Genomic DNA, 15679 nt, shown 5'->3' on the forward strand with positions numbered 1-15679 from the left:
TCCCAATACAGTCAGGTAGTTCTGCGATCCCCGTAAAGCCTATATCCAGCTCAATTAGCGATTCCAAATCCCCAAGCTCATCCGGCAGCCTATGAAGTTTTGGACAAAAACCTACATCCAAGGAAACTAAGCACTTCAACCGACAAATTGACCCATCAATTTCGACTAATTTGCTACAGCATTTTAGGATCAAACGTTCTAAATTTGCACGAGCAGAGAAGACGGGAGTTCTCTCCAAGTAAAAGCAATAGCTCAGATTCAGAACTTTCAAATTCTTCATCGCCTGTAAAAGAAAAATCACGCAAAGATTATATTTGAATATAATAAGGTGGAATGACAAGTGTTGTCTGGCATGTAGCATACCTTCATGTGGTTCCACCCCTTCCAATCATGTGTAATTTTACTCCAAGATAAATCAAGAAAAACCACATTCTCCATGGAGAAACTGGCAATCTTAAATGTTGGGGGAATGCCTTGCCAAGAAAGCCATCGTAATTGTGGAAGGAGATCTATATTCTCATTAGTTGGAATACCATTTGATGGTGATTCATGCCAAAGAAGCCTCTCTTCTGCACTAAAATCTCCTTGCCAACCGTGCACTTCTAGGTACCTTAGATTTGATAGTCCCATAAAGCCCTCGTAGGTAAAAAGGTACTGCCCCTCCTCGTGGTCAAGCTCGAGACAAAGAGATTCAACTTTCTTTTTTCCCTGTCCAAAGGATAAATTTAAAAACGCATTTATTCAACTCCACTATAATAAGCAGTTGAGTTCAGTATTATCATTCCTGTAATCTCAAAAGAGCAAAAATATAGGTTGAGGAAGTTGGAATGGTGATAGACAACACAAAAAGTAACTGGCTTTTTCCCTTCGGAAAAAAAAAATCCATGATACTGTGAATTCGAATGGGGGGATTTTACCTTATGTTTCCGCAGCAAACCCAACCCTTCCTTAGGATCCCACACCCTACTTTGCTTCTCTATTTTGGTCTCACTTTTTTGACGAACAATTTCTCTTCCGAGGTCTCCGAGTTGGTCATGCATCCACACTTGATTATCCTCCGTAATCTTAATCAAAGACATATTCTGCAAAACTTCCATGGCATCTTCCGGATATTTAGATTCATCCCAAAAGTAAACCACAATGTCTTTGTGATATCCAATGAAAAGACAAGCTATATCAAGGAATATGTGCTGTTGCCGAAAATCTAATGCATCATAGCTTACTCTCAACTTACTCTGAACCTTCGCGTGAGGAACATTTTCCAACTTCTTCAATGTGAGATCCCACTTTTCCTTTTTAGTGCGACATAAAAGTGAACCTATGACCTCCAGAGTAAGCGGAAGACCTCTAGCAATACCTACCACCCTCTCGGATAGGTCGATATATTCTTCCAAAGGACAATCTTTTCTAAAGGCATGTTTGCTAAATAGTTGAAGAGATTGATCAAGATCCATGCAGCTAAGCTCATAACTGTAGTCCACTTTGGGAACCTCAAGAATATCTTTGTTCCTCGAAGCAATAATTATTTTGCTCCCTCCGCCTAACCAATCACGCTTACATACAAGTGCATCAATATGAATCTCTTCTTCCACATCATCGAGAAGGAGGAGTACTCTTTTATTAAACAACCTGTCTTTAATTGTCCGAGTCCCTTGGTCAATGTCTTTTATATCAATGCATTTCGTTTTGAGAATTTCAGAAATGAGCTGATTCTGCAAGCATTGAATGCCATTAGCTTTTGACCTTTCTCGAATATCGCTAAGAAAGCAACAATTCTCAAAGTCATTCGAAAGCTTATTGTAGATCATTTTGGCGACAGTCGTCTTTCCGATGCCACCCATCCCGTGAATTCCTATAATTCGTGTTTCATTTGTCCCAGCACCTATCATTTCCATTATCACATCCACATGGTTGTCGACACTGACCAAGCAGTCCGATAATACCAGATAAGCCTTTTTCAACTCACTGAAAACCTTATGAGTAAGTTTTCTTGCAAACTCTCCTTCTTGCCTAGTGTTTGTGGAAGGCAAAAGATAATGAGTTAGAAAACTGTGTTGAATTAAACTATGCTCTGACAAGATGAATTCAAGATGTGTTCTTCAAGGATTTGTTCAGTTGTAGATGAATTAGCGTTGGCACTTACAGTTAATGAATGAACTGAATTGGAAAAAAAATATGTCGGTTGGAATAAGATGGGACAAAATCGGGATTGTGCTATTACTTAGCGTGTTTTCTGCGGTATAACTTCAATAGCACAGAATTTAATTTCAACAAGGCTAACGCAAATCTAGAAAAGAAACCAAATGAAATTCAACGAGTTTTAATGATCCAAGACACCTGAGATGGAATACTAAAACTAATCACCTGTTGGGCATGCTGTGCAGGTCCCATCCGTTTAGAAACGACACTTCTTCGAGAGCAGCCTTCCACTCACGCATTGTCTCTTCGTCGTATCGCTTATTATTTACATGTGAACGAAAGGCCTCTCCATAACCCCCGATCTGGTGCCGAACCTCTGAAGGTGCCACATCATAAAAAATGGGCATGATCTTTTGTCCCCCAGTTTTCTTGCACTCAACCATCTGGGATAGCTCCTTGAGACACCATACGCTGGAGGCATAACCTTTCGAAAAGATAGGTATTGAGATCTTCGACTGATTAATTGCTTGAAGAAGTTCTGAGGCAAACTCTTCCCCAACGCGGAGGTCTTCATCGTCCTTAAATGCGCGGATTCCTGCATCTACGAGACTGGTGTAAAGGAAGTCGGTGAAACCAGCTCGAGTATCTGGTCCTCTAAAGCTCAAGAATACTTCATAGTCATATCCGGAAGATGTTGCCGTTTCGTTGAGCGGTGGCGAAGTGAAAGTAGGATCACCACTCTCCGTGGTTCCCTTATTTGGAGCCGAATCACTATCTGCTCTGCCCTCTACAGCGATCTGACCTGCTCTTTTCTTCTTCAGGAATTCTATGAACAGGATAGCAGAGAGAGCGACGGCAGCAACCGTCACCATACAGGGCAACCAAAAGTACTCAAACATCTTTGAGTTTGAAACACAGGCGAATGGTGGAATAGCAGAGATGAGAGGTTGCAGTTGAGATCAGGATGGAGTAAGTACAAGAAGCCAAGGCACTTAAGATCAGGAGAGACTTCGGCTAATTAGTTGAAGTGGTCTTTGATTGGGCGCATGAAAGCTGGATTCGGCCGGTTCGCCAAACCAAATTGACCGCAATAGTAGGGGAGAAAAGACGGGAGGGAAATAGTAGGGAAAAGGTGAAAAGAGGGGGCATCCAATGTCGGAATCCGAACGCGCTTTGTTTTTTTTTTTTTTTTGAGAAAAAAAAGGGAAAAAAGGAAGAGGATATGGAAGAAAATTGGACACTTTCACATGTGAAGAAAGCATTTAGTAGTACCCGACCCGACCCGACTCCACCCATGTGCAACTTTGGTTCCCTCCCTCCATAGACGTGACCCTTTTGGAATCATTTCATGGAAAATAATTATAACAAGCAATAATACTAGAAAAAAATAATTTTGGAATCTCCATTTTTTTATTACTCTCATACCCTGCTTTTCTATCGAAATGCAACATGTTGATAGACGCAAGGAAGCTGAAAGGTAAGGAAATATACGTGCCGTGCCATGTAATGTAATATCCACGGACCCTCCTAGTAATCTCTACACACACAAAACCTCAAATAGTAATAATCTCGCCTTGCTAATAAGCTGGCTCTATTCGACATCTCCATCCGTCTGAGTTGGATCAATTCGACAACAACTTCAATTGTTCTTGTTGTGGACCAGAAAACGTATTGGTATATAAACAGAGACATGGCCGGGACGGACATAGTTGCATTAGACCGCAAAACAAAGGAATGAACACCAAAAGGACAGTAGTGGAGGAGGACGAGGCAAACCAAATTGCATTCCAAATTCGACAGTAGATTTGACTACATTACACTTTCTGGTTACATAATGCAGATACATATAACCTATATATATATATATATATATATATATATATATATTAATCATAAATACAAATAGTCAAACTTAGAAGTCAGGATTGGCAAAATAAGCAGAGAGTCGTGGGCCGTGTGCTTCAATTTTTTTAAGGAGAATGATTCATTGCCACATCAATCCAGCCTAGCCTGTCAAATTTGACAATGCACTGTCTTTTTAACAACTTAGGAGTTTTAAATCTCAACAGGAGAACATGAACATAGCACAGTGCAGAGTTTCCATTGTAGACTCTTCTTTGATATCGAGAACATAAGTCATTTCCTAGGAGTTCTAATCTAGGCAAGAGAACGTGAATCTGTCCTCATTGGACATAGCGCAGTGCAGAGCATTCTTTTCAAAAAGAGAAATTGAACTCTTCTAAGATCTTGACAGCATATACTTAGTCAATTTTTCTTCTCTGTCTCATTTCTGCAGATACCACCACCTCCACTGTGTCTAGAATGGATCAAAATAATTAACCAGAGCTTGATGGATGGCTGTAGATTGAAATCTTGTGCGTTTCTAAAATTGAGTTCGCCAAAAATGGAGTTTTGTTCCATGCTTGGTAAATTACTGGTCAGTAAAAATTGACCAATAGCTCGTAATTTGTGCCATCTGTTAGTAAGTTATCAATAAAATAGCAATTTTTTCATCCTCAAAACAAATATTAGATTACCATTTTTTCCTTCTAGATTTTACAAGCGAGTGTGCATTTTCACTAGTAGATTACAAATTACGAGAGTAGCGATCTTTATTGGTAAATACCACATGAATGAAATAAACTATTTACTAGATTGAAATACTCCTGCAGATGATGGACAATCTTTTGCTTTTATAAGAGGGCGAGTATTTTTGGTACTAGATTACGAGTTGCTTACATCTTTTGTTACTAATCTCGCTTAACAGTTGCAACTTACAAAAAAGTAACTATTTTACCACTATAAAGCCTTATTAGATTATTAATCCAATTTTACGAGTAGCAATATCTATGTCAGTAACATACTAACAAAATAAACCATTTAACATTGTTCCAATTTTACGGGTGCCAATATTTATATGTCAGTATTCTACTAACATTTTCTACCGAACTATCAAGTATGTACATATGTATGCCGGTCAATTGTACGTATTTGTTTACTGGCGTGGACATGGTGATGGCAAATTGGTTGAACGGGCAAGGAGCTGCTCAATTGTGGATATGGCTACAACTATCTTAGTGCCAAATTGATTAAGGCTATTATGACAAAAAAAAAAAATGATTAAGGCTATTGTTGCCCATGGCGGTGCAAACCCACTGGTTCGAAGCCAGGTGGTGGATTGTCAGAATTTGGTCGGAATCGGCATTTTTTTTCCTCGGCCAAAAAGTGCTAGATTTTTAATTCGTTCAAATCACCAAAAATTCATCCCATGAAAATTCATCAAGCCTTCCACACGCATACAAACTGTATAAGTCATATAACCGGAAAACCATGAGACCATAAGCCATACTCTCATCCTAACTGATAGAAATTTAATGTGAATCATTGATGAAGAAATTCAACATCAGCGAAGCCTTGATCTTCATGATTTTCACGATAATGAAGGATGAAGAAGTACCTTGATCCATAGCAATTACTTTAAAGATTGATTGTTGCAGAAATAGGAGACAATGAAGAACTCTGTTTTCTCTTCCTTAACCCACTTTACTATTATGTTGTTTTATCTGATGGAGGACGGATACAACCTTATGTCATATTTGGATGGAGAGAGAATCACTCTTTCAAGGCTATCCACAATTGACTCTTCAATAGATGCCTTCCATCTAAGTCCATAGGAATTGTACCTTTTCAATTGCATCTTTTGATAGCCTATAAGTACATTTCATTTTATCTCAACACGGTCATGCTTTGCACGCCATTTCCAACAGAGGTTACTTTAATTGGACTTTTTCTCGGGCAGCCGGTTTCCACCAAAGTGAATTTCAAATTCCAACTTTAATTATTTATCACATCTTATTTTATAGCTATAACAAATTCAATCTAAGTTTCACAAATGTATTTCCTTAAACATTATATTTTGAAAACTAAATATTATATTTTGAGCACCTTCCATTTGAAAATATATCGTCTTCGAGTTTCTCCATCATTCATAATGCCCGGAACCCTAATTCTTCCTCACCAATAAAACTCGGCGCTCCAATGACTCGCAAAAGTTTGGTGAAGCCTATTCATTGACTAGGATAATTAACAAAATATTGACACCTTCTGGATCTCAACTAAGAAGGTGTTTCGGATGATGTTTTCGGCGGTGTGGCTCTTCACTCTTTCGTCTTTGTCGGAGTCCTTTCGCACCCTGAACATACATCGAAACAAGACACATACAGAATTTGACAAACAAGCCCACATGTGCGAAATAAACTGGAGCAAAACTTAATTCATGAAATCATGCCAATCTAGAAGATTAAGTCAATAAGTGAAAATGCCTTATGTATTTAAAGAGTATATGAAAACCGTAATCAAGAAATGTGGATGAACTTGATAAGTGACGTATAAATTTTGGGCTGTTTCTCATATTACAAGATAGAATATTACTCAATTTACCACTAAGAATCCACAAGGAAATATATGCATACTTAACTTGGATTTCAAATTCTAATCGTGGCAGTGGCCAACAGATTTAACTATTCCATCAAAAGGCAACCACCGCGAAATGCACTTCAGTCGACTCTAAATGTTACCCTTCATCTTCCTTCATTCAGTCTTCATTTCTATAGCTTCTCAATAAAAGTCCCAGAGTTTGGTCCATATTAATGCGGTTAAGTTTATTACGCAATGTAATTCGAAAGCATTGAGGACGCCATCACAGATCCATGAATACGATTCTTTTCATTTACATGCTCGAGAAGAAGGACAACTCTTTCAGGAGACAACATATCTTTAAATTGCTACGAAAAACCCAAGACGATTCTTTGTTTTCCTGTGCTGTCCTAATTGTGGTGGTTGAGAGCCCACATCTAACCTATCAAAATATTTGGACAGTCCAAGATCAACATTCTTGGGCATTTCCTTCAAATGTTTGTTTACATTGCATAAAGTCTAAGTCTTTAAAAAATCATTAGCACGAGGCTCCAGCTCATACTTTGAGAATCTCAAGTACAAAAAGTCTCTCCTTCAGATGATTTTTTTTTTCAAAGATGCGGCTCTCGACTCTATTGGTAATGCTTTCAAAAAGAACGACCTTGCTCCATTTCTATTCATTCGAAATTAAATGATCTGGGTCATTTTTCAAAGTTAGCTAGACATTAACTAATCATGTGTACTCACAAGTGCATCATATGATTCTTTCTGTCCACATCATTGAGAAGAAGGAGAGCTCTTTTACTAGACAATCAAATTTTGATTGTTAATCCCTTCATTAATATTCATTATACCCGTCAATTTCTTTTTCAAGGACGATAGAGATGAAATGATTTTGCAAGCAGTCCCTTGATTTTTGAAGTTTCTTGGATATTGAAAAGAAAGCAACAATGCTTAATCATGTGAAAGCTGATTAAAGATAATTTTGGCAATAGCTGTCCCGCGTCTGCCCAATGACACACGTTACAAGGGTATTGTAGAGAAGCCTTCTACTCGTGGATGGCACTACAGTAATTTATATGTTTGTGACAATATCGAGGAAATAAGAACGGGATACAAATAAGAAGATAAAAGGAAAATTGGGATTGGCTAAACATGCAGAGAGTCATGGACCAGTTTGTTAGAATTGGTCAATAAGAACGTTGCAACATCACTCCAGCCTATCAAAGATGATAATGCAGTTTTTTTTACACCTAATGTATATAATAAGGTTCATCAGTACAATAATATGGACGGATTCTTCCAAGTAATTCAGCGCCTAATGCATAAAATAAGGTTCATCAGTACAATAATATGGATGCTTCCTTGATTTCGTTTGCTGTCCTAATCGCGGTGGTTGAGAGCCCCCATATAATCGATCAAAATATTCGGACAGTCCAAGATCAACATCGTTGGGCATTCCTTTCAAATGTTTGTTCACATGGCATAAAGTCTTAAGTCTTTAAAAAAGCTTTGGCATAAAGCTCTAAAGCAAATAGACTTTGATTAATAAAAACCTCGATTCCTTTCTGATCTCAGGTATGAAAGTTCTCTCCTTCAGATTATATCTACAGAGATGCAGGTCTTGACTCCATTGGTTAATGCTTTTGGATATGTATTATAACGGGGAAAAGAAGGCGAAAAGAAAAGAACTTGGTACTCTCAAAATTATATGATTTGGGCTATTTTTTCAGATTTAGCCCAACCTTAGCGGACGTCAGAACAAGCATTAGGTAACTGGATAGGCTACTGGGGTTTCTCTTTTTGATGCACATAACTAGCACGCTTTCGGACTCTATTCAAGAATCTGTCTTGAGTGTGCAGCGGATTAGGATAAATGGACCAAAATGCAAGAATAATTTGAAGGAGATATTCAAACTTGAGATTGTTACATAGAAGAGTGAGAAAATAAAACATTTTGTGGGACTAATCTGCACTCAAATTTTCATCGATTGATAGACTAGCCCAACCAAATGGGTTGCTTAGATCCTTGTTCAAATCTTGTGTATAAACTATGTTTTGCCCATCTGGTCGTTGGAAGAATTCACTTTTTACCAGATTCATTGTTGTAATTCAATCACATCATAAAATGACCAGATTCGTTGTCAAGGTGACCAGCTGAATGAATGGAGCTTTATTTCTGGATTGGAGCTTTCTGTATGATCCAACTCCATAAAATTTCATGCGCTACGTGTCGTAATTGGAATATCCAACATGTAAATTGGTTCAACAAGTTAGGCGCCAAGAACAGAACGAGACACTAAATTGACAGCACCTCGAGAGACTCCTTATGATTACGGAAGAAAAGATTCAATCCTGTCCTGATTTTGCAATTACTTCAGCTGCAGAATGAGCCACAGCCTCCTGCTAGACATATAGTCTCAGTTTACAGTTGCAATACAAATGTTTGACTGCAGAGTCTTTGTATTGACTTGGCATGAATTATGAAATGGGTTCACTCATTGACAATCACCGAGGCATGGTGCATTTCTTTGGAGAAACAGAAATTAATGACAATGGCATAACGTAATCCCTAACAGAATCTGGATCTTATCATTCCCTTCTGCATCGCCTACCATTTCTATTCAGCCTGGCAAATATTTCACAGATTCAAGAACCTCTTCAGGATCAGCATTGGCTCATGTCCTTCCGCCACAGTAGACACCACTTTGTCTTGTTCTTGCGTGATGTCTCTATGCTCCACCGCAACAGTTCACGCCTACATATTCAGGAACTTATAGTAAGAACCGTGTGTTTAATCAAACTCCACGGATTATTTTATCTGGAGCAGACTAATGGTTCTATGCTGTGAAGGCACCATTACTCTGGTTCCATGGAGTTCTTCTCTTCCACTACTTGTTAAGCCAAATTGAGAAAAAGTATGCATATATAACCGAAAACAGTTGGCATTCTAAAAGACGAATGAGCCTGTCACCGATGTTACAGTGCCTATACAATGGATTGAAGAGAAGAACTAAAAAATAGAGAGAAAATGGAATAGTGAGCCTGCAAAAAGAAAATGACCTTCTTGTTGTTGTTCTTTTTTCTTTATTATTTATCCGGAGCGATTGCCAGTTCTTTGCTGTGAAGACACAATTACTATGGCTCAATAGAGAAGAAATTGTTCGACCGTACATAGATGCAGCTTCAGAACATGAAAATGACCGTATTAGAAGGAAGGCTTTTCTATAATGGGCTTAGACAACTCAGTCCGCCACTTTATTTGCTTCTCCATTGCAAAGGGCCACTTTTAAATCTAACAAGAGACAAGAGCTGATCCGCTCTAGTTAGACACCACATCAATATGATCTGAGCGTAGTTCCAAAATAGGTTCTTATCTTGATCTAAAGTATTTTAGGGTTTCGAGCAAAGCAAGCACTCCGGCTTGCACCGAGAGGATGCCTTGACCGTGCGCGCAAAATCATCCATGAGAATGGACTGGAATCAATATCGATTGGCCCCGGTAGAATAGTTCTTATAATTGAAGAAAGGTCAGAGTCTTGGGGCATATCAATGGATGGTAGATGAATGGACTTTCACTTTCTTCCAAGCAGAGATTTTCTAATTTTTGCTTTAAGCGGTTATGTGCAAACTTGGCACAATGTAAATTGCTGATGGATATAAGGTCATGATACGTATCAAGTACCAAACTTACGAAATCGATCATGTACATACCCTCAGTTTTTTTATTTTATTTTTGGAGCACATCTCTATAATATATAATGGATGATGATCGCAAGGGGGAATCATATCATGAATCATGGATGGACATTCAAATTGGGATTCACCAAGAGGCTCTAATGCATGAAAAGATGCATACAGAAATGTTCACTTGAATTCTTCGGCAAGTAGTAGTTCTTGAAGAGTTAACTTTAGCAAATGTCTTTTAAGCCTGAGAAAATTACCAAACAAATCATAAACATATTATACGTATTCCAATTGAGTCTTTAAATTTACAACTTGACCAATTTAGTCATAAACATTTTGACAATTTGCCAACTCAGTCCTTCCAATCAATTTTGGCCATAAATTGCTAACGTGGATAATTTTTGCAATTTTTGAATTTTTCTTTAATTTCTTTCTTATCTTTTTTTTTTTTTTTGTCAATATGGCCAGCCAAGCGCATACCTTAGAAGGGGCCATTGCCGGATCTAGGCGAGACCCTCGCTAGCAACAAAGGCCTTACTCGGATCTAATTAAGGGCCGCCTCCCTCGCGTTCGGCATAAATTCACATTCATGGGCTTTGCCGACTTGATGTTGATGACCCCGGGAACCCCCGCACGGCCGGCAGCCGGGGGATAAACCCCGGGGGCAACACGTGCTAGCCACCACACACATGCCACCGGGTAAGTCACCTCGCGACACCCCTGGGATTCGAACACTCGACCTTTTGCGAAAGGAAGAGTGCGCGAACCAGCGGCGCCACACAGGTGGGTGGTAACTTGATGTTATTTTTGGTCATCAAGGAACTCAAAAAATCTTTTTAAATGACAGTTTTATTCATTGGAGGAAATATGTGATTTGGACTATTATGTCGAACAATTTTCATTGACGAGTTTGTTTTTATCCTTCCCTTAATTCTAGATCAGAAAGAGAGAAAGGTATACATGTGCTTAAATAAATAAAACAATTGCGATGGAGAAAGGTAAGCATTTAAGGATGCAAAAGAAATTTTAAGTGATCATAAGATGAATTTTTGTATCATCTGTTATGGGGCCTAAACATAAGAATAAGTTGAATTTCAACCTTAGATGAACACATTCAACAAGTCGGCACAAGTTCAATTCCAAGCTCCCTGGCACTTTCGTATGAGTGAAACAGAATAGAAATGTTGAGACATATGCTAGAAATGCACATCTCCCGCCACTACTCTAAGATGCAGAGTCCACTGGACAGTCATATGACTTATGATGGATCATTAGCCTATACAGAGCCATTCATGCAATAACTTTCTAGGATGAAAGTAATTTAGTTTCACTTCCTATGATGGTGCTCGTCACCGTGCCATGTAAATGAAATTTATGCCAAGTAAACCATCGTGATTGGAAAAGGAGATGCAAATTCTTTCTTAACATATGAGAAAAAGTACCGAAATGTCCTAAACCTTCTATATTGGTACCAATCCAGTCCTAAACTAATTGTATTGATGCCAGTTTAGTTATAAACCTAACTGAGACTATCATATACCCTAGGCACTGATATTACTGAAATTTAGCCTTGACTATAAAATGATTTATGATACCTTAGACATGGAAGGTTTGCTGCACCAACTATTGATGCCGCTACCCTCGACAAATTCCTCTTTCTTCATTTTATAACTTCTCCATAACATTTGCACATCCCACTAAGAAGCACAACTTTCCTGAAAAAATAAACTGAACATAAGCATATCAATACAGAGTATTAGTCTTCTTCATTGTTGCCACAATGGGTTGAATATGCCGTGAAGTTCTAGGAGGAGAACCATAGTTATGACCTTCCAACACACATTCCATCTATTTTTTTTACAGTACTAGTATTGGGGTATAGTCCATACTCCCCTGCGACAGGAAAACGCAGGAGTCCGGGAGAGCTGCCCCGGCAAAGGTCTCAAGGGGGTAGCACTCTCTGGACAGCAGCGGGCTTTTACGATTTAAGCCCGTAATTTTTAATTAGTAGTTTGAGCTTGTGTTTATAAATAGCTACTACTATATGTACTTTTTTTCGCTTGTAATTTTTCATTAGGTGTATTTCTCACGATCAAAAGGGGATGTCTTCTTCTCTTACTTTCTGCCTCTGCTGGTATTTGTTGACATTTAATTTTTAGCCGACAGGTCATTAAAAGGTAAAAACTCAAGATTAGGGATTCTGATCGCGATAGAACCCGTTCAGTCCAAGGATTTCACGAGCTTGTACAACCTTCAATTGGTATTTATTTTTGTGCTAGGCCGGACTTGGGCTATAATTTTGCCAAAACTTAAGAACCCGCCTTAGGTCTGTCTGTTGATCACCTCTATCAACCACCTTAAAAGTCGGAGATCCTCTTCACTTATAAAATCGCTGAGTTTATGATAAATTTCATGTTCGGCAAAAAAAAATTCAAATTTAAAAAAGATTGACATGCAATGACTTTTTAAGTGTATTTTATTTTTTCAGATCTTCGGACTCATAAAATTTGATAGGTGACGTTTATTTTGCAGCAAGGCTCAAGACATTAAAATATGGATATGTAAATTCATATTTTTTGTAATTTTTAAAACTTTCAGTTAATTCTTTCTCAAGATTTGGACAAAAAAAAAAAACGTAAACCGTGCAATTTCTTGCTACCAATCCAAACAAGTCCGCGACCCGGCCAGGATCGAATTGAGCGTACTTTTGGGCCAGACTAAGACTACGCTAGTCTTCGGCGAATCTTCAAATTCTCAGTCTGGCCAGTTCAGTTTTCATACTCTGACCAAAAAAAAAAAAAGTTCAGTTTTCATACCTAATACACACGCGTTAACCTCAGCCACCAAGTCTTCAAAAACAGATGGCGTTTTTTGTAACTCAAGTAAAAGTTTGTCATTTTTTATGAAACCAAAAAAAATTGAGGGTGAAATTGGGATTGAACAGAAAAATTAGGACAAGAACTAAAGTTGATAATTTTTCATAAGATTAAAAAAAGAGTTGTGGTAGAATCGGGCCTTCAACTAAATTTAAAGGTTTTTTGTGGGACAAAAAAAAGTTTAGGGTAAAATTTGAATTGAATCTAAAAATTGAAGTTTTTCTTATGAGACAAAAGGTAAATTTGGGACAAATGCTAAGGTTTGAGGTTTTTTTAGGGCATTAGGCCCAATAATATGGCGTTCTTTTATCATCTCGAATTTACACCATGACTAGCAGAAAAGAAATGTAACTTAGTCGAATGCCCTCTCATCGATATTCAATGTGCCAAATCATACGTATATATTTAGATCTTACGGATAGAATTTCGGATCATAGTTTTTTTACAATCCCCCGTTAAAGAAAAATTTCTCTAACTAATCTTTTCATCGGTGAATTACAACTGTTGAAGTGACCCGCATTTACCAATTAGAGGCATGATCGGATAAAAATCACATTGTGTTCATGTTAAATAATATATCTTAAATTATACGACATAAATTCAAAATGTAAAAATTATTCATTTATAGTTTATAAACATAAATAAAGTCAAAAAAATACATCAACCATCAAACTCTTAATGAGCTATATAAAGTGATATTACATTTGAATTGAGATGTCCGTTGCTTTTGATGGAATTTGTGAATTTTAAGTGAACTTATAGTGTTTATTTGATAATTGTATATAAGAGTCTTGAAATTCCATAATATCCACACGCGCACAAAAAAAAGAAAGAAAGAGCTTTTAGAACTACATCCTCGAGTTCGCTACGTGTAGACTCCACAACCCATGTCAGAGGATGACATGGTAGTAGCCCTGATAGGGAGAAGGGGCAAAAATCGAACTAAATCTTGTCTTGAACCGAATATGAACCGAACCAAAAATTCAGCTTGGTTCGTTGTTCGGTTTTTCTATTTTCAATTTTTCTTTTTCCTTTTTATTTCTTTTATTTATTTATTTATTTTGTTTTTTGGAGGGCCGGCGACCTTTGTCAACCCCTAACTGAGGGCCGCGAAGCCCTCCCCGGCCTTGGGCAAGGGATCTCAAGCCCTCGCGGCCCTTACCTTCCCTCGCGGTGGCCGGCGAGGGCCTCCGAGAGGGGTCGTGGCCCCGAGGAAAAAGTTCGGATATCTCATTTTCAACATATCATTAGCGCTATCGATGCAAGTTTGTATGCACTTATCTTTATTTACAAGTATGTAGGCATTTGTTTTGCGTTGTCCGAACATATTGCATGCTTTGTTTGTCCATTACCACCTCGTCTCATCCATCCTGTTAAAACCACCATCACTCTCTGCTCATAATCACGTTTACCTTTCACAGAAAAGGAGGATAAGAGCTAAAACCCCGTTGATTTACGATGACAGTTGATGCTAGCTCCGGCCATCTCGATCCCTTCGCTCTCCATCACTTCTTAGGAAAGAGAGGGGTCGTGACTATGCATTTGCATATATGCATATGCATGTGATTCGAGAGGGGGGAGTTCTCGACAAAATCAAATTAGGTTTCCTTCTCGGGGTTTTGCTTGGTTTTGATTTGGGCTACTAAAATGCAAAGTGCAAATTGTAAAGAGAACACACACTTTGCCTAGTCCAAAGAAAAACTCAAAATATAAAAATGCATATGCAGTCTAAAGCTTGCAAGAAGTACCAAATGTAGATGGGCACCACCTCACTTCTTCTTCCTGTCATTTTGATGTCGGAGCGAATTATGTACAAGATCATTTCGTCTAAATTCAGATGTCTCTTTCCACCCTTCTGCAAGCAGGACCAATCTGTCCTACCGGCAAATGTGGCAGCAGCCGAGTCATCTCTAAAGCGAAACAAGGCTCTCTACCACAGCGACCAAAGTTGCATTCTGTCCATATTGGATGATTTGCGTATTGGCCCGTGATTGGATTCCAAAAAACTCGTTTTGTATAATCTATCTCCATCACAAGCTCGCCATTCCTCGTGAAGCCGTCAAATGTCGATACTCTTCCCCAAGCCTCAAAAGAATACAACTTGGTCCAAGACTCAGGCACGCCGTACTCCCTCATAACCCAAACACAAACAGAACAAACGGAATGTGGTTCAGGATCCACAACTGCATCTCTGAAACTAATGAACACAGCCAGCAAATCATTTAGTACTGCCCCGGACATTATTAAATCGACAGTGTCCATGTCATAACTCTCTTCGGGCGGAGCCATTTTATCAAACACCTCATTTGCAACATCAAACAAGACTATGGATCCATATTCACACTCATCCCTCAGATCATCGAAAGAAAACCAGTGTAGATTCCCATTCAAGAAGACCGGTTTGATGTTCTCGCGGAAAATGGGAACCTCACACTCCAAACTTGGAACTTGTACGGAGTGAATAAATCTCGACTTGAGGCTTTGTCCCACCAAAGCATGAACGATGATCAGCTGGACAATACAGAATCCTCACAATCTTATAGTCATTCGACCTAGCGTCA

The 15679-nt window shown here is 38.5% G+C and overlaps 1 protein-coding gene and 1 long non-coding RNA gene across 9 annotated transcripts in view; one reads left to right on the forward strand and one right to left on the reverse strand.

The window, feature by feature from the left end:
* Positions 1 to 15679, reverse strand: part of LOC115728661 (disease resistance protein RUN1-like) — a 1102447-nt gene that overhangs the window by 549577 nt on the left and 537191 nt on the right. For 2 of the 8 annotated variants that reach the window (XR_007197282.1, XR_007197281.1), the window contains exon 5: positions 14939 to 14945. The exons of 5 other annotated variants lie outside the window; for them this stretch is intronic. The gene's annotated coding sequence lies outside the window, so the exon portion shown is untranslated. Of the gene's footprint in view, positions 1 to 11942; positions 11966 to 14938; positions 14946 to 15679 lie in introns of those variants that run through there. One more of the 8 variants, XM_048273386.1, reaches the window with a different exon arrangement.
* LOC125313790 overlaps positions 1 to 15679 on the forward strand; it is a 483189-nt gene that overhangs the window by 4213 nt on the left and 463297 nt on the right. The window lies entirely within an intron of this gene.

The sequence above is a fragment of the Rhodamnia argentea genome, chromosome 1 (assembly GCF_020921035.1).
Source record: "Rhodamnia argentea isolate NSW1041297 chromosome 1, ASM2092103v1, whole genome shotgun sequence".
Classification (NCBI taxonomy): domain Eukaryota; kingdom Viridiplantae; phylum Streptophyta; class Magnoliopsida; order Myrtales; family Myrtaceae; genus Rhodamnia; species Rhodamnia argentea.